The sequence below is a fragment of the Salarias fasciatus genome, chromosome 22, assembly GCF_902148845.1.
Source record: "Salarias fasciatus chromosome 22, fSalaFa1.1, whole genome shotgun sequence".
Lineage (NCBI taxonomy): Eukaryota > Metazoa > Chordata > Actinopteri > Blenniiformes > Blenniidae > Salarias > Salarias fasciatus.
In genome coordinates, this window is record NC_043765.1 from 13,307,057 (window position 1) to 13,326,596 (window position 19,540).

General features: G+C 42.7%; 1 protein-coding gene and 1 long non-coding RNA gene across 4 annotated transcripts in view; one reads left to right on the forward strand and one right to left on the reverse strand.

The window, feature by feature from the left end:
• Positions 1 to 19,128, reverse strand: part of adgrb2 (adhesion G protein-coupled receptor B2) — a 230,078-nt gene extending 210,950 nt beyond the window's left edge. For all 3 annotated transcript variants that reach the window (XM_030082255.1, XM_030082254.1, XM_030082253.1), the window contains exon 1: positions 18,773 to 19,128. The gene's annotated coding sequence lies outside the window, so the exon portion shown is untranslated. The remainder of the gene's footprint in view (positions 1 to 18,772) is intronic.
• On the forward strand, positions 214 to 11,845 carry LOC115381015 (uncharacterized). The gene is made up of 3 exons (XR_003930386.1): positions 214 to 226; positions 8,746 to 8,751; positions 11,577 to 11,845. It is a non-coding gene; the product is annotated as an uncharacterized LOC115381015 (long non-coding RNA).
• Positions 19,129 to 19,540: the final 412 nt, after the last annotated feature.

Below are 19,540 nucleotides of genomic sequence, written 5' to 3' on the forward strand. Positions count from 1 at the left end.
TAGATGAATTTGAGAAGCTTGCGGGATATGAGATTGATAGCGAGAGCCAACCAAGATAAAATCCGTAGAAAGGATGAGTGGAACGAAAAAAAAAAAAAAAAAAACAGAGAGAAGAAGAAAATCTCTTTAAGCACCGGCACCTGCAGAGCTGCAGCAGTGCGTTTAAGGGCTTCTCATAAATACGTGATGATTGAATCCACAAAGCCAGCTCAGAATTAGGGAGCACGTGGGGAGAGGGGGAGAGATTTCGTGACACAGCTGGATGACGGAGAGGAAGAGACACACCAACAAACATTTGCAATTTATCCAAACAAGAGATAATTAAGTCAAACATTAGATGGTTATCTTATTTGGTGATTTGTAAGCTTTTTTTTCTGTGTGTGTGTGTGTGTGTGCGTGGGTGTGTGTATGTGTAGCCACATCAAGCACAGACACCCCTTGTAACATCTCAAATTTTACCGTTTGCAATCCGCTGCCTCCCCACAACTTTAATTTGGGAACTTTAAATTAACATATTTTCTTCGCTGCACCCCATCTTAGGCCCTTGCAGTCTGATCTGAATCTCCTCTGTTGCTCTCGCTTTGCCCATGGCTTGTGACTTCATGACAGATCATCAAGCATATGGTGTTTTCCTGTAATGTCAAATTAAGATGTATTTACTGTAATCCTCCCTCCCATATGTTAGAAACGCAGATCCGTTCAACTCAATGGTGTCACATTTCAATTTGTGCTATTGGATGAAAATTCAGAGCAATTGGCTTTGCTCTCCATCCAATGATTCAACACAAACATAAACCTTTCCATATCAAACAGATTATTATATCAACAGAATTGAATGCGAGCATTTGATTTTTCCTGTTGGCCAGTGATTCCACTCATGGTGTTATGTATGATAGATCACCTGTAAAACACCTACAATAGTGTCATGCTGAAATATAGAGGCTGAAGATTTAAATCTATGGGTCTTTAACATTAACAACATACAAGCCTCAAATAAAAAATCTTTCCTGATAGCAGTTTATCAAATTACACAGTTTAACGTTCCTTATTGTGGTATTTCACAAAATCTATCTTTCTGATTTCACTGTTTCAAGAAATTGAAGGACCTTAAACCAAGTTGTTCTTGGCAGATCTCAGTGAAGCAGAATGTTTGCTCGATATAGGGAGGTTTATATATGTATTTTAGTGGCAGATGGAGTGATGAAATACAATGACTGGAAGATAAACCGAGGAAAACTTTGTTCGCCTTTTCATGGTATGACTCAGACCCATTGAACCAGACTGTTTTTTCAGTCTGTCCAAATAATCTGAATGATTCAAATAAAACTTTACGAATTTGGCACAATGAAAATCACCATCTTATTGTTTGAACGGCAGTTTTTAATTTGGAAGGAAAGCTCTGAATATACTTTCCACATCCACATATTTTCACATTCAACATCAGAGGAACAGAAAAAAAAAGTGATATGAAAAAACCAGCAAATGCTAAGAAATAAACACACACACACATATACTGTATATGCATACAAACACTTATATTCTTCTCGCAGTTGCAGATGTCTTTTCTCTAGAGGATTCAATGAAATCAGGGGGATCAAACATCCAGCTCAGGCGCCAAAAGCCCGCATGAGACGACCTTGTAAAAAAGCACGGTGACTGCTGGTCAGTCACTTTAAAGATGAGAAGCACAAATGAAAATAAATGACGGCATGTTGCTGTTTATTCATTTCATCCGTTACTTTGAGCTGCTCGATGTGAGCTTCTCTCTGTTGTCCACTACAGGGGGAAAAAAAAGAAGACAATTGCCTACAAATTTGTTTTCTGACTCGAGCTGTCACTCCAACAAGCCTCACTAATCTTTGCCTTTCACCTTCCGGTACCAGAGGCAGTAAAGCAACTGCACAACCCGATTAAACCTGAACCATGTCCCACTGCAGGCTTTTTTGTTCTGTTCTGTTTTATGGCCTATGTGCAAACTGATGCATTTCCGAAAGGCTCTTCTGTGGTTTAATCTTTAAAGGAAAAGCATTATCCTGGAAAGACTTTGGCTTATCTATAAATGCCTCTTTGTTTTTATTTGGTGTTGCCCTGCTTGGCCTTTTTTCAAACATGAACTGGCTTAAAGCTCCACTGCTGATTTTTCCAGCTCAGTCCGAAGCACTTCAGGCCACATTTACATGACAATGTTTTCAAGTGAAAACACCGTTTTTGCATTTTCATTTCGAAAATGCTCCAACTCTGTGGAAATGTAGAAAAACACAACTTTTGTCAAACACTGCAGCGATTCCAAGCATCCCTGACATGTAAATGAACACATAAACACAATGAAAGTTTTCTATTTTCACTTGAAATCGTTGCCATGTGAACAGGACCAAAGATGCACTTTCATGACAGTGAAACTTCTTATTATCTAAAATGACTGTTAGATAACAGTGATTTATAGAGACCGATACTGACGGACAAACACTGTAGTTTGCTGTACTTCTGTAAATTATGCAGCACTTTCACATCAACGGTTTCAAACAGTCCTACTTTAAGTGAACAAGCAACTTACTGGCCAGTCTAAACACAGTTTATAACACTTCCTTCCTTGAGTGAATTGTATCAAATTCAATTTCTTTATTGAGATTGTACACATAAGTTGCAGATTCAGTGTTGCTAAAAATTGGCAGTGGGAAAGCTGCCAATTTCAGCATCCCAGAGGAAATACAAGAGATGAAAAATGTGCTTGTATATGTGAGTACATGTGCGTGCACACACAGACAGTTGCACATGTGCACGTACACTTGGGCGTGTGTGTTCGGATATGTGTGTGTGTGTGTGTGTGTGTGTGTGTGACTTGGCAGGCCCACGGGAACTATTCATAACCATGCACTTTTTTTTTTTTTATAAATTGCATTTTCAAAGGTAGCCAGCTCGTAACCATAACAGCAGATCTGTGAAAAGAAAATAGTAAAAGACACTAAAACATGCCGGGGAAGGGAAAGAAGGGTACAAATGTCCAACGTAAAGAGGCTTTAGAAAGGAAACCGAGCTTTTAACTGAATATAGAGTGTAAGATGAGATCTGGGAGGGGAACGACACAGGTGCGAGTGATGGGAACGGACAGCTATACACGGAGGGACGCGTGTGAAGGCGGGATATGAGGAGTCTTCAGTTCTTCATAAAAAGAGCAAAAACAAAAGGGGCACATTGCATTTGGCCCACTGCCTGAGTCAAGAATGAATGACTGATTGTAGTGCAGAGGTGTAGTAGTATGTGTGTTGGGACCCGGTATAATAATAAAATACTGCGGTGTCTCATATTCTCCGAGAACACGACCTGAGCCAGCGCAACAAACGCATGGAAACAGATCAGAAGAAAGCATGCATGCAGGAAAGCAGCAGAGAAGAAGTCTGGAAAGCAAAAAAAAAACAACAACAAAAAAGCAAAAACATAATCAGTGTGGATCCCTCACACTCTGCATCCAGATAAGAAGAGCAAACACTCCTTCACGGAGGAGGAGAGGATGTAATCATTGTGGAGAGAAGACTCAATGAACACAAGGGAAGAGATCATGCTCTCGCAGAAGATACAAATAAATTAGCATATTACAGCCTGGAGTGCAGTGGTAGAGGGAATGCAGGCCAAAGGGTTGGCAGCGCAGGGAAGATAAGAGGAGTGAGAATGGATTTGTGTGAGAAACGTGGGCTTCTGGAAAATGGCTGACGCACTGCTGATCGTTCATGAGCATTTCAAGACATTTCCGTCAGTTTCAATCATAGGCCCCTGAATGGTGTGAATGGAGGACGAGGAGGGAGGATGAGGTGGAGGAGCTACACTACATATCAGAGCCAATCCGGTAAACTCAGGTTAGCTTATGCAAACCGTGCTACAGTGACGGATCTGCAAACAGCTCATTACAGTGCAGCACCGTGAAGCCCCGCTGGCTGATCTCAGATCACCACAGAAGGTGAAACAGATCATGAGTGAACATAAGAACATTTGATTGTGTTAGCTTTTATTTTTTAATTCATGACTGTGACTGACTTAGGAGTTTGTTAAAGATGTGGCTCAATTTTCTAGCCTTCCAGTTAAGAGTATGATGTGATTCTAAGTATCTTAAAATTAAATTCAGGTTGTTATAAATGGTGTAACAAAGAGAGCATGTTAATAAAATATTACGGCATGACATTCATGTGATCGGATTTTATTCCATTACTGAAAATGTAAGAGTTCTTAAACCAATACTTTTATATTTTCTCTAATTAGTTGTATCTCACTGTGTTTTGGGTGTCCAGTTGCACGGCAATGCTGCTCATAGCCAATGAAAACTCAACTCTTTGAAAACGGCTCTCAAGGTGGAATTTTCAGAAAACACTCCATAGAAGGACAGTGCAGCTTTTTGAAAATGCTGCTACTGTGCCTATGCACCACAGCCACAGGAAATACTTATTCTGCTCATGAACGCATAGCTGGACGCTGACAACAGCGGCCTCCAGAATGTCATGACTACCAGTCCATAATGGGACTTGGGAGTTTTATTGTTGAGAGTCACCTGTAATAACAATACAATTTTGAATATTAAGATAAAAACAATAATGTTTTCAGTGTTTCTTGTTTAAGAAAAAATTAAACCAACGGGCAAAAATATTTGCATTTTTACTTGAAACGCTGCACTAACTGGACTTCAGACTCAATTATCAGGATTGGTTGTTTCCAGCGGAGAGAATTTCAGCTATTTCACTGAACCTTTTACTGGAAAAAGGATTGCCTTATTAATGCTTGACTAATTCCACCTGAAAGCAAAGTGAAATATGCCCGACTATGAGACAAACACAAGGCTCTACATCTACACAGAGAACATGTGGTGCATTTCCATAAACATTAGCTTATCTGTATAAAACTATCTACTGCTGATCCCTTCTTGTTAACTTCAGTTTATTTATTTATTTATTCATTTATTTATTTATGACTGTTATTTATACATTTGATTAATTAGAAGTCTTAATTGAGATTACAGAGCATCTTAATCCAGTTTCCTGATTTAACTTTAACACAATGCAGTGGGTATATCATACAGACCAATGCTGTATTGACAGTGCAGCTGATGTCTCATATTAACAATATGAAAAATGCAGATTTGCACATATTCATGAGGCAGTCCGAAGTCAGGAGGAGTATTTTCTGAAGGAACTACTAAAGTGACGCACCTATTTTTTTTAAAGATGCTATTTAATATGGCATTTCACTAATTGTCAATGACTTAAACAACGCTGGTAGTCACCTTTGAAGTAAAAAATTAAATAATTCTCTGTGTGTGCTCCTGCGCGTGTGTCACAACTGTTGCCCTCTGGCAATGTGACAGCCAGATGACTGCTTATAATTGCCTGGTCGACTCGTCTCAGTGAGGGGTTAATAACGCCGGTAGCCTCTTATTCCTGTCGTCACCTTCTGCGGTCCGGCTCCGAGAGTGGCTCTCACTCTTGATAGCCTTCAGCAAAGTACAACACGCCACACCCATTCCAGTGACGCACACGCATGCTAAAAAAAAAATCAAAACCTGCAGCTGGCTGCAGCTGATCAGATAAGGAAAAGACGTATCGCCACGCTGCCAAACTCACATCCACAGCGAAATCCACACACAACAAACGTGCATACACAACTTGCATAGTGATTTATGTAGTCAAGCCAGCAGTCTGGTTTGCTCAATAGACATTTACAGCCATTGAACCTTGCCTTAAGGGAGAATGAAGATCCCATATTGAATGGAGAGTGGGTGCAGTGTGATCCACATCAGCCGTATATGAGCGCGGTGCTCCCACATTCAGCACGTCTTTACACCACGGCAGTACGGCACAGGTTAAGCACTTCCTCAAGTAAGGTTCATATTTAGTGCGTTTTACATACAGCAAAGCTTTCATAGCAGTACAGAGCAGCAGAATGACTTCTGGAAAAGATTTAATGAGTCCTTTAAGCTACATTTCCATTACGGTTTAAGCTCTATCGGATTTGAATCAGGGTTTAAAACGCCATCAACTACTACAGTTTTCTAATAATCATTCTGGCTATGAAACCTACTGAGAAAAAATTTAAAAAAACAGGCTCAGCTGAAGCTGTGCTGCGAGAGACTCATTCAAAAGGTGAGATTAAGAAAGGTAGGATTTTTATTGTTGGTCCGTTGTCAGGATTCAAATTGGGGGTGAATAGTTTTGTCGAGGAAGAAATCAGATCTCTGACGGACCCCCGCATTCCTAATTATAGAAGGTCTGGCTGTGCAGTGAACAGTGCGGATTTGTTTTACAAGAAGCGCAAGTTTAACAAAGCATCATTTAGTAAATGAGATCATATCCAACAGGGGAACATTCGTGGGATAACACACTTTGATGTTGAGCGCATCGGTTGAAAGGGATAGTTCTGCTCTACTTCCAACGGATACGGCGGAGCAGAAAAACCATCTCCATTAGGAGACCCACTCGCCCCGCGTTCCCAAGCGATTGAGCGAGATTGGCAGCATCTAATTACATTCTGCGGCGATGTGTTCCTTTAAGGCAGTGTAGTAGGGTGCTAGTCCATGAAGAGAACTTTCCGAATCTCTTGGGTCGCCAGCGTGCTAGTTTTAGGATCAGCGGCTAAATTGGGTCCGGGAGAAAGGTGCTGATGGTGTGGCGAAAGGAGATTGAGGCTGCTATGATACTGCAACCGCAAGGGGAATTAAAATGCTGTCAGACCGGGAACAGTAAAACCTATCTGAGCATCACCGGGGATTTTCTTCTTCACTAGAGCACGTATATAGAAAGCCCTCCGGTATTAATTGCTGATTTTAATGTGAACGTATAGTAACTGCAAATGTAATACAACACCCCACGTGTCTAAGAAAAGATTATGTTTGAGCTCACGCTGGCAAGTCAACTCCCTGTGTACAAATAAGGCTGAAGCCATCTTACTGTCATGATGAAGGAAGATAGCACATTTAACAGCAGAATACCAAACACTTAACAAGATACAGAAACGCTCTGCCCGACTTGTGCTGTATTTTCAGTTTCTACACATCTAATCAGGCATACTTCAGAATCATTTGCTTTTGTACAAAGAAAGTGTAAAAATAAAAGAGCGAGAGAGAGAGAAACAATGCATGTGGACAAACAGCATAAATTCAGGTTACTTCAGTGTGATTAAGTTACATATTTCACAGAGAATCTTGTAGTTTTGGTAGTTTGTCCATGTGACAATGCACAGTCCAGCATTAAAAAGTATGGAAAACAACGCAGCTCTAAACTTTCAATGCATTTGACATTTGAAAATATAATTATGTTCTATTAAAAAAATGTTTAATCACAAAAAACACAATACTGAACTATATATTTGTACAATGCACAAAAATGATTGTTGTAAATGTAAATACTCAGCAATGTGGTTGGAGATCAGCACAGAAGGTCCACACACAGCCATAAAAAAAAAAGACTTCAAAGTGCAACTATATGGAAAAAACTAAGTATAGTTACTCAATAAGCAAACCATTACCGTATCCACTGTACATATATCAGAGTTTGGTTCTTAAATAGATAAATCAGCCCTTCAATCTTCCACAAGCATGGAAACCTTTTAGCTCTAATTGTACCATCTGCTGTGTAAGACAATGTTTTATAATCCTGCATTGATGCAGCGCTGCAGATAATGCATCAAAAAGATCAAGGAAATGACAATCACTGTGCGCTTTTTTTGAAATCTGGAAAAAAAAAAAAGGGGAAAAAAAGAAAAGAAAAAAGTCTTTAGATATACCAGGCTTCTGCAAGACCCTGAGGCAACTCATTATATTTTCAGCAGTAAACCAACCACCGCCTGATTAACAGCTCACACTGCACTGTATGGTCATGTTAGTTTTCAGCGAGTTCAGGCATCCAAGCCAAGTGGCATGTCACAAAGCTTTAGCTTTACATAGAGGAAAAAAAAAAAAACCACACCATTGTAGTGTTTTTTTAAAGCTTGTGTTTGCTGCAAACCAAACCACCTCCATGCCGTGGGAGTGGTTTCAGCACAGTCCAGATATGATGAAACAAATCAAAGCTCCAGCTATCATTTCTGATGCTCTTAAAACCTATAAACCACTGGAGCCACTGAAGGCAATGTTATTATGGATTAGTTTATCTATCTGTCTGCATGTTACACACAACATGTATTGCATCCAGAAGATCTCTTGGAAGCAGACGCACTTGCAGTTTTAATGCAAGAGTATTTGATAAACATCAGAATCCTTCCCATCATTTCAGCTGTGTTGCACATCATAGCCGCCATATAAAGTTGATGATTATCACACTGCAGCTGCTTTCATTCATAAATATTTATGTATAAATCACATATATAACACGGTGCTGAGGTTCCATGGGTGACAGCACGAGTGTTTCTGAAAATTAGAAATTGTATCGAACATACCTGATCTCTAAAGTCAGACAATCTCCTTCTTTATCCCCTCTCTCGCATCCCCAGGAGCCTCCTTGAGCCTGCACTCAGTGAGCCAATAGTCCAAGAGACTTGTGGAAGTGCTGACTGTATGTCTTCCACGGGATAGATAAATGATTGCCGTTCAATCTGCTTGTATTACCCTTTTCTGGAGTGTGACTCCAAACCCCTGCTGAGTTCTGTAGGATCCGGTCAAGCAGCTATCTCTACTGACCCTGGGTCATAAATGGTTTGGAAACAGGGTACTGCATGTGCAGGTTAAGGGGAGTCACGGCGTCAGCAGGTTTCCTTTGAGCCGTACCAGAGCTGCAGGTTTCTTGGACGAGCGCAAATGTGTGAACCTAATGAGAACACTTAATCTTGCTCGGGGAATCTTACAGCTCTGCTTATCACTGCTTCACACGTTGACCGCTCCCCTTGTCGGTGTCGGCTTGGTATTCAGCTTTATAGTGTTTTCAACATACTGTTTTGGATTTACAGCCTGTATCTTTACTGCTTTGAAACACTCTCGCTCTAATCAACATAATTTATTCCGGGCTTTGATGGTTCGAGCGCAGGGCTTTCTCAGCCTACCTTCGCGTTTGTGCCTCTGTGAGCATCTCACGCTGCCACAACAATAAACTCAGCACGAAGGCATCGCAGATGAACTGCATTAATGAAGAGCGCACACTTGAGCCAATGTGGCGGCGTCTGCACACCGTGTGTGGGCGAGTGTGGGGTATCGCTTCGGAGGGGGCGCGGTGGCCTCTCACTCCAAGTTTAATTATATCGCTGGCCTTCGCACCGCTCTCATTTCATCTACCTGTCTAATTGCTGTGAAGGTAGCCGGAGGGCTACATGATGACAGAGCCTCCGGTCACGGTGTTTAGTGGGGAGACAGTATATTACCCGGAGCATCTGTGACGGGACGACAGTCTGGCTCCAGGAGTCCGACTCTTCTCAGAGGTAGTCCATGAAAATCTGGGGGTTTTTTTTGTTATTGAGCACACTAATTCATTTATAAAGAATCCAAAGCAAGTCAGAAGGCAATTTATTTTGCAGGGGTTTTTCTTGATTCAAGTTGTAATTTTTAATATCCTAATACATTTGTGTAGAGATAAATTTTAAACACCGGAGCCTGAACATGATGGACCTTATAAATAATAGTGTCACTGACCACAGGGGGATGTTAAATTCAATGGCTAAGGTGTTAATTTAGTGTTTTGTGTGTTTGAGTGATAGAAAAAAATGCATTTTATATTGCTACTCCCCACTCGTTCTCCAGTCATCCTGGGAGGAAAGCAACTTCATTGCCCACCAAGGCAGCCGTTGTATCGCTGCCCTCTGAATGCTACCAAGTGAAATTTAAAGACGGCACAAAAGCACAAAATGCCAGCAGACCGAGAGAGACAGATCCGCATTTTCGGTTTAAACAAAGTCATGTCGACTCAGAGAGAAATTGTAGCAATTTTGTAAGTTTTTTTTTCCTGCTACAAAGTATAATTTGTCATCATTTGATGAACACAGAGTCAGCCATCAAATATGACACTTTGAAGGTAAAAATGACAGACAACTGATGCTTTTTTTTTTACTCTCTCTTTTATACCATTTTCTCAAATTCAAAGTTAGGAGGGCTGAAGAAGATCTCAGCCGATGATGGAAGGATACACCTTTGACAAGTATTCAGTCCATCACAGGATAAACGGGGACAGGCAACTAAGCAGAAACACCAATCACACTTTAATCATGGCAAAAAAAACTCAAATGCATGCTTTTAGACTGCGTAGCCAGAAAAAAAAAAAAAAAAAAAAGACAGAGGAAGGCCCCCAACCGGACCTGAACAATGGATCTTCTAGCTGTGAGGTGAGGGTGATGAACACTACTGTACCTTCAACTTCAAGTCACAAGTGTAATCAGGCTTGAATTTGATTTAGAAAAGGCAAGAGATCGAGCCAACGTCATGACTTTTAAAAGCCACTCCAAACAAAATGACCTCACCCCACTCTGCACCACTTACACAACCGGCAAGGTTCGTGCCCCTGGATGAGTTGAGCACTGAAGCTCTGATGAAGCAGACAAAAGCTGTCATGAACTCTCACATACGTTTTATAGTTTGCCCCCAACATCACCTCAGAATTAGATCCACCTCAACCGAGGACCGCCCCTCCCTCGCGCCACAAATCTTAGCAGCGGAGATCGAGTCTGTGCAGACTCAGAGGAAAACGTTCTGGGCACAGGAAAACCGTGCCCGTGAATCACACTCAAATGTTTTGGTTAGTCCACTGCATGTTAGCACATTCAAAATAAAAGCAAACATCCAGACTTCACATCCAATAATTTAAGCTGGAGGGAAGACGGTGATGAAAGACCTGAGCTTGACTGCAAGATGGTTTGAAATCTCAATTTGGAGATGTCAGATATTTCTTTACAACACAAACCATTTATATTTACCCAGCTATCAGGGGAGGCGTGTGATGGGATGGTCAGGCTGAATGGTGGAGCAGTGGTTATCACTCTCGCCTCACAGTGAGAATGTTGTGGGGTTTAAATACTGTCCAGGCCTCTCTGTGTGGAGTTTGCATGTGTGTGAATGGGTTTTTCCTCCCAAAGTCCAGAAACATGCATGTGAGGATAATTGGTGATCCCAGCTGTGAATGTGGCTGTCTGTCTTTCTCAGTTTGATCTGTGATGGACTGATGGCCTGTCCAGAGTGGATCCTCGGGTCTACAGTTAACTGGGGTTGCCTCTAGCGACCCACACCACTGCACAGGGTAAAGCAGCACAGAAGATGGACAGATTAATGGTCTATTTGTTATTGTCTTTAATTATTACACACTATGCAGAAGTGCAGACCTCAGGCACATTACTTTACATTTTAATTTCAAACTCGCAGTGAATCTTTCCTCTCGTGTGCTCCTGCAAGGTGTTTCTTTCTTCTCTCTCTCTGCAAGCCTGTTCAACACTGCCATGAAATTACCTAATGATATAAATGGAGTTGAGAACAACTGTGAAAATGCATATTTTCATGCAGCGGAGTGCAGTACAAAGCCAGTACAACCACATCTGTGATCACCACTCTCACTTTGTTATTAAATCCTTTCTTTTTTCACATTTTTCTGAAATGGCATCGTGAAGAAGAGATCAAGAAACCAACGTAGAAGGATGAGCACATAAACTCACACAACAGAATCTTGAGACAAGCTATCAGTCACCATTAGTTTTCCATGTCAACTTGTTCTCATGCACAGAAAGCATGGCAACAAGTGTGGACCACTGGGATTCGGATGATAATCTCCATGGCAACTGTCATCGTGCACTCCTGTCACAAGTGTGAGTCTACCCAGCATGCCTCTGGGGCTGGAATTCCACCTGTCCACTGTGCTTCCTCCCAAAACGCACAAATTGCATATTTGACAAGCCACGGACCTGGGGAGGTTCTTCACACACTCTCCCCCCCACACACACACACACACACCAACGCGTCTCACGCGGGGTTAATCACACATGCATTGACGTCGACGCATGTAGAAAACAGCCTCTTACAGCACTAATGAAACATGAAAACTGACAGCACATAAAATCACAGCATGTTACTTTAGAATGCCTGTCATATTTTTTCCCTTCTCAACCTTTATTGAAGCTGGCAAGCTGAGCGCGTTCTATGAACACATTTTATTCACAACAGCAGCCTGAGGAGATGAGATGCCCTTATTCATGCTCATTCTGGGCTCTTACTTTGTCAAAGGTGGGCTGCGTTATTTTTTTTTTAAATCCCTCTTTCACCAAAGATGAGTGTGAAGCTATCAGGAAAGCGTCCGCATGTTCTCTTCAGTGACGTACTGTCTACAGGAGGGGGGTAAAAAATAAATCTTTGTAACCCAAAGACTCATTGTTGACCTATAATAATAACTTGAAACAATATCGCAGATGCTTTAGACGCTGAAATAGCAATGTACCCAGCTGCTTCCTACAACGGATCAGGGTCTGATTTACATTTTCCAGCTTAAAGTGTATATTTCCGGATTCCGGCCGGTCAACACTGGATGCACATGCACCCATCACATCCCATTAGGGCACACCACAAAAGAGCCGGGGCTCCTTCCATCTGCTTGGACACAGCACACCATTCCACTAGTGGGCCTTGCAAACACGAAGCGCCCTCCTCTATAAGGAGCCGTAATCGGGGCCGATGGGTGTAACAGCAGGGCACTCCGCTGATGATGAGGCCAATGTGCTAAGGCAGATGAGTCTGCACCCTCTGAACGCTGAGTTAAGCACTGGAAACTGGCTGTTTCCTTGGATGAGAGCAGCAAGGAGCAGCAACTGTCTGCGTGTATTTCTGTGGAAAAATCTGGATTCGGCGTTACATAACCCAAGAAAACACAAAAGATGTGTTTTGGAGTTGTATAGTAAAGACTGTGAGACCAACAAGAGAAGTGAAGGAGGCACAGAGATTAGCTGAGACTGAGAAAAAAAAAAAAAAAGTACGAGTTGTCTGGTAAGTTGCAGAGAAAAAGCAATCAGGAAAGCATGTTAACTTAAGGAATCCTCACGGGCCCTCCTGCACCGCGCTATAAAACAGCAGCAGTAGATGCACTGAATCAATACAATATGCCAGCTCTTGCTCTTTCTCCATCCCCACGGGCCAGGCATTATGAAAAACATTACATAAAAAGCAAATATTACGCCGGGATGCAGTCACTCACCAACCTTCTCTGCGCGCAGACACACAGCTCAAAGCACGTCAAGTCACAGCTTCAAATTGCCCAGCAAATTCCCCTCATTCATCTTTACACAAAGAGAGGTATTAGCACAAAAAAAATCTTATCGAATTAGCCATTCTCTGTGGTTGTATTGTGGCAGTTTCTTATCCCTTGTGCAATCAATATTAATCAGAGATGTGAATCATCGCAGCAATTCAATGCAATTAATTTGTTTTGTTTTCTCTCTCCCCATCCCTCAACCTCAACCTATCTATCCCCAAGGAAACCTATATCCTTTCACTTTTGGTGCCAAAAGGCTTAATTAATTGTAGATATTGAGTGCATAGGGCCGGGGTTTTGTTTCCTGTTGATTTTTTCTTTAGCTTTTGGCCTCTACAAGCCGAACCAAGATGGCACACGTGGCAAATATTGACAACGTCGACCATGCCAAATGAGAGCTGCTCCGGTGACAGAGGCATCTGTGGCTCCAAGTGGGGCATGGCAGAGCATGCAGAAAGGGGTGTTTGATAATGGCGGAGAGCAAAAAGTAAGAATCAGAAAGTAAATAAGATGGTGATAAAAAATCTCAATCTTTTATTTCCTTCTTTTTTTTGTTTCCAGAGGTCAACCTCAACCACCTGGTTCATCCTTCCTCTCTTGACCTACAGTTGAACCTGAAAATCTATATACTTAATGGTTGCCTGAATGTTTCCGCAGGTTTACCCTTTCCCCCTTTGCTCTGCGGTGGCCTGTGTTGGTAATAGATGATTTGCCGGCGGATGACAGCAGAGTTTCCAGACGTGATGAGGACAAGTCTTAAGCCGAGATGTCAGTGCGTGTTGCTTGAACAGATTCAACCAACCACAATAATCGAAGAAGAAGGCTCGGCCCATCCTAAGGTAATGCACCAATCTCATCCCTGCTCTACTGAATTACAGTAATAGTCCGACCTTGTCACTGGCTTAAGAATAGTTTTAAAAAAAGGATAATTCAGAGCTGAAATATGGACACTAATGATTCGTTAAATTGACAATGCAGTGAATGAATGGGCTTAAAGAAAAAAGAGGGAGAAACAGGAGTAGGAGAAAATATTAGGATGCTTGTTAGGAAGAAGCCGGTGAATGAGAGAAAGTGTGTGTGTGTGTGTGTGTGTGTGTGTGTGTGTGTGTGTGTGTGTGTGTGTGTGTGTGTTTGTGAGTGGGTGAAAGGGTGGGGGGGTATCAGGGAAACAATGGCCCAGCCAGGGTGCAGTGATCCAGGCAAGACCAAGCTGTCGCCTGGCTCCTGGTCCATATGCAATGTTTAAACAGTACACACACACGCACACACACACACACACACACACACACACATACACACACACACACACACACACACACACACACCAGGCTCAATGTGCCACCATAGCTTTTCCTACTGTGTTTTCTCCCTCCTGTTGTGAGTGTGTGTGTGTGCGTGTGTGTGTGTGTATACACATTTCCCCATCAGAGGTGCTTCAGGAAAAGCCAAATGGAAAAAAAAACGAGGGATGGGTGAAAAAAGGTGAGCATTTACAGTGCATGTACGATAGAGATAGAGGGAGAAATAGAAGGAAGATTTAACATTGGCACCATTAGTGCATGACATGTGGGTGGATATTGAAGATGTTATTAGTATCACATTTTCAGGCCTTATAAAACTGCCACAGAGCTGGGTGGTTTTCATACATCTTCCGCTGATATGTGTCACACTGTCATTTGTGTTGCCTTTCCAGCAGCTGCTCAGATGATCATTCAGTGATGGTGCTGTCATTACACGCCGACTCATTTCTCTGTTCTTTTTAACCTTCCTGTGAAGCTTTGGCCAGATCGGACCATTTTACAACAAAATTCAACTTCAGACAGATTCATTTTTTGACATATATTTCATTGAATAAAATATGTTTAAAGAAAGCCCTCAGTCTTGGAATACTTAAATACCTCAACAGGTAAAGTGAAACATGCCATAATTACATTAAAAGGCAATCAGGCTGCCATCCTTTAGCCAACTCAGTGCTCGGCTCCTGAGCCAATCTAAGCTGACTCCCACAAAAAGTAAGGTGCATGCTGGACAGATTCACAGTCCATCAAAGGGCAAACACAAACACACTTTCATTCACAACTACAGGCAGTTTTAAAATCGCCACTTAACCTCAAAGGCATGTTTTTGAACTTGGGGAGAAAACCAACACACAGATAAATAAAGGCCCCCAAGCCTGGATTCAAACTGGGAATATTCTCACTGTGAGTCGAGAGCGCTACCCATTACTACTCAGCGAGTGTCACATCGAGCTCCGGCAAATGAAACTCTTGATCTTTTTTTGGCTCCATGCACTGATGAAAATTAGACTTTCCAGCCTGTAAGATGATTCAACGTGAAGAGGCTCTCGGTGAAGGGGCCACGCAAATCCCCGGAGACCCTTGCAGGGAAAATAGATTCGATAAAACTTGAGAGAGGAGGCACTGCTTCAGCTGCAACGCCCTGAATATGAGGATAAAACAAACATCTGCCCGTCCTGTCCTTGAAGAGATGTGAAAAACAGCATCAAGTGTCATCAATGCAGAATGTTCTCCACACGCTCAGCAACCTGAGATCATTTCAATTTGTAATCAGATTTGAATTGTGGCTGGTATTTCACTCAGTTCTAAAATTATTATTATTATTGTGTGGTTTATTTGTCAAAAATAATTAGTTTTATCTTGAAACTCTCTACACTATGACTAATTATGATGACACATCATAGATCATTTGTGATAAAGTCAGAATATACTCGATTACACCCTGAAGAGTCTCATTTGAAACTATAAGACCTGATTACTCCTTCTGACTTACAGTTAATCACATTTTGCTTTATTCTCTCAGTGGCGAGTAAGATGCTATAATTTGACCAGATTTTAGGCTATGTGTCTCGAAGACTCTGCTGCCAAGCCACATTCAATGGAGTTGGAGGCGCTCAGACTAATTCAAGAAGTTGCACGAAAAGAACATCTAATGCCAAAGAAAACGTTACAGTTCAGGGATAAACAAAACTTTTACAATATACCTTCTAATAATAGCTTTTTAAATGCAGTTGTGCTTTTCAAAGCAACTGCTTTCCAACCACCATGTCTGTTTTTTTTTTTTTGTTTGTGAGTGAAAAGTTGGCAAACGCTTCATGCTGGATGTCCATTTTAATGTAACATGAACAGTTGGAAGGTAAAGGGCTTTACTCAAGGACTAACAGTGGTGAACCACTGGACTTAAACTGCAAACTTCTGCTCAAAAGCCTCCCGAAGCATCTGTAGTCCATCAGACACCGTTCATGGTTCTAAATCAGAGACTCTCCTGACATTTGACATCACTTCACATCATCCCAGGTTGTGAAACCAGACTCTCATGGCAATAGGTCATGTGAGAGAAAGATCAACTTTTCATTTAGGAGTCAGAGAAACTGCAGAGTGCAGTGAAGGGAGACCTCCCTGTCCAACCTTTGTGCTCCAACCAGCAGGGGGTTAAAAAGGTGTCCTCTCACATCCGGCTCATTAGCCATCACTTGTGGGTTGCTCGTCTCTGCTAAAAGCGGTCCTGCCGCCTCCATGATTTACAACAGCAGCCTTGAGAAATAAAACAAACAAGGCAATTCTGTGTTGAATAAAAGCAGAGGCCAGGTTATGCTAGTTCACTGCTCACACAGTGACAGAGTGGAGCTGTTCCAATGAAAAGCCAGCATTTGCTCCAGTACCGAATAATACCACTGATTTATATCTTTACAGTCAATGAATACATAATGCCTGGCCTTCTTTAATAAAATATCAGTCACGCCCGAGGATTTTTTTCTGACCTGCTATTCCAAAATCTGAATAGTGCCAAAAAACAAAGACTTAGTTAGTCACTGCTCATGAATCAGAGTCCCCGCTAAAAAGAATCCACCAGCTCACATAACACAGCCTGCCATAATAGGAGGGTTTTTTTTTTTTTTTTTTGGTTTTTAATCTGAGCTCAGTGGTAGAATAAGCAGCAACATTGTGGAAATTTGTTTAACGTGTCACGTTAGGCTATTAGAATAACGGGATGATCCGGTGTGCGTTACATTCCCTTATTTGAAGAGATTTCAGAGGAGCGATGAGTTTGATTTGAGGTGCGTGCGGCGGGAGCGCACATGCTGCATGCTCAACAGATGGGTAGTAGAGAGACATACACCGAGAATGGATGGAGAGCGAGAGAGAGAGAGAGGGAGGACGCTTGGAGGCTTCTTTGCACTCCCGCTGTCGCGTCCCGGTTGTCATTCTCGGTCAGTGTCACCGGAGCCACCTGCTCGCTGGAGAGGAGAGACGGCGCGAGCGTCCGACGAACCGATTTGCTCAGACTCGATAATACCCCGCTTAGCTACTTATCATTTTCTGGGTGAAAAATGAGGAAAAAAACACACACACACACACACCAAATAGATTTGGAGAGGTAGGGCTAAAGAAGAAGCGGCACTGCGGCAGGCGCACGCTGCACTCACAGGCGCTCACAAATAAATCGGACCTCAGCGCGTGATCAGGTAGCTTTTCAAAGGGCTTTCTGTTGCGTGGTGAGATGCCAGCACGGATGTTAGTCAGGCAGCACCCTTTCAATCCCGCCCCCCCTCCCCAGTGCACGCTCTTTGGCGTCTTTGGTACATCCTGGCTCCTTAACATTCAACGGGAGAAGGCACCCACTCACCCAGGCGCACAGTGCGCGCACGGGCGGGCGGGCGGGAGGGGGGACGAAGAGGCATCGGCAGCAGCCCCTCTAACCTAAAGCTGCCCGTGAATCAGGCCACGGAGACATCCGGCTGCCAAGAATCATTTCCAGCCATTAGGGGCAGTCTTGAAGAAGCATCCGTGCACGGAGAGCTCTGATTTATTAATGGTATTTTAAACTCAGAACACAGCACAGTGGAAAAACCCTCCTGACCAACACGGAGGAGGAGGAAAGCATCGCTGCGCGTGGATTTTGTGGAGAGGATGAGTGCGATGGGAGGGTTGGGGTTGTGACTCAACCATGTGAATGCGTCGTCGGGAGAGGCGAGTCAGTGTGGAAGGTGGAAAGAATAATTAAAAAAAAAAGTGTAGGCTACGTGCGCATGATGTGTAGTGTGTGCGCGCGCGCGTGTGTGCGTGCGTGCGTTTCTTTTGGCCACTGCGCAAAGTTACAGGTCTGCCAGCGGCTTTAGAGGCAATCTCACGGCTCTCCGTGTCTCCCACTGAGGGATCCTACATTCTGGAGGCTTCTGCTCTCCACCTGTGCTGCATTAATGGCTCGAAATTCTACCGCGAGGATATATTTGGAGATTTCTCTGTGACCGATACTTTCGTTCAGGTTCACAGATCACACATCCCCAAGGGATAAGAGTCCGTGTGGATCAGCAGTGTGAAAGTAGCCGGGATGGCAGAGACATAAAATATAAAACGCTATATCCCGCAAGCCCGAGTCTGACTATGCGTCAGAAATACCGGACTTACGCACAGTGATCCTTGCATATTGCATGCCAAGAATAAAACAAATAATAAATAAATAAATAAACAAATAAACGAGCCGACAGGCTGCAAAGCAATCTTGTGTGGCGCTTAGAAACAGTCCGACGGATCCGACAGCCTTGCTGAGTTCTGTAGGAAAAGGCACGTTACCTGATCGCTGTCAGCAGTAGTTATTTGAAGCGACGGTTATTCCCCGATCGGTTCCGTGGACACAAATTAAGTTTCCCATCCATGGCACGTCTCAGATGGAGAGGGGAGGCTATCATTCATTCACCCTCGCTGCCGAGCGGAATTTTCTCCCCACAAATGTTCTCCGCAAGGCATCCCACTTCTGCGTGTCCGAGATGGATCCAGGGAAATAAGAATAAGTGCCCGAATGGATGAATGGATAAATAAATAAATAAATGATAGCAAGAGGAGATAGCTAAGGACATAAAATCATAAAGTAGTCACGGATCAAACGAAGAAAGAAATCAGAAGAAGGTAAAACGCCAAAATAAGAAGAAAATTATTTGGGGAAAAAAAAATAGAAAAATAAATTAAAAGAAGAAAAGAGGACGTCGTTGTTCTTGTAGGTGTCCAGTTTTGTTCAGGAAAAAATTAAAAAATAAAAACATAAATCCACGTCATATAATCTCCATGGTTTTGGCGCATATAAGCAAGACGTATATTCCAGAGCAGTGAGAGGACGCGCTCACAGTTTACGGCGCCGCAGCAGCAGCAGGGGCAGAGAGGATGGACGCTTTTTTTTCTCTACTGATGCCAGCGACTCCAAGTCCAAGGGAGCTCTTCATCTGAAGGTTGAAACAGAAAACGGTGGGGGGGAAAAAAGAGAGAGAGAGGGAGAGAGAGAGAGACAGAGAGAGGGAAGGGGGTGGAGGGGGGGATTATAAAACAAAACAATTCCTTCTCCTCCTC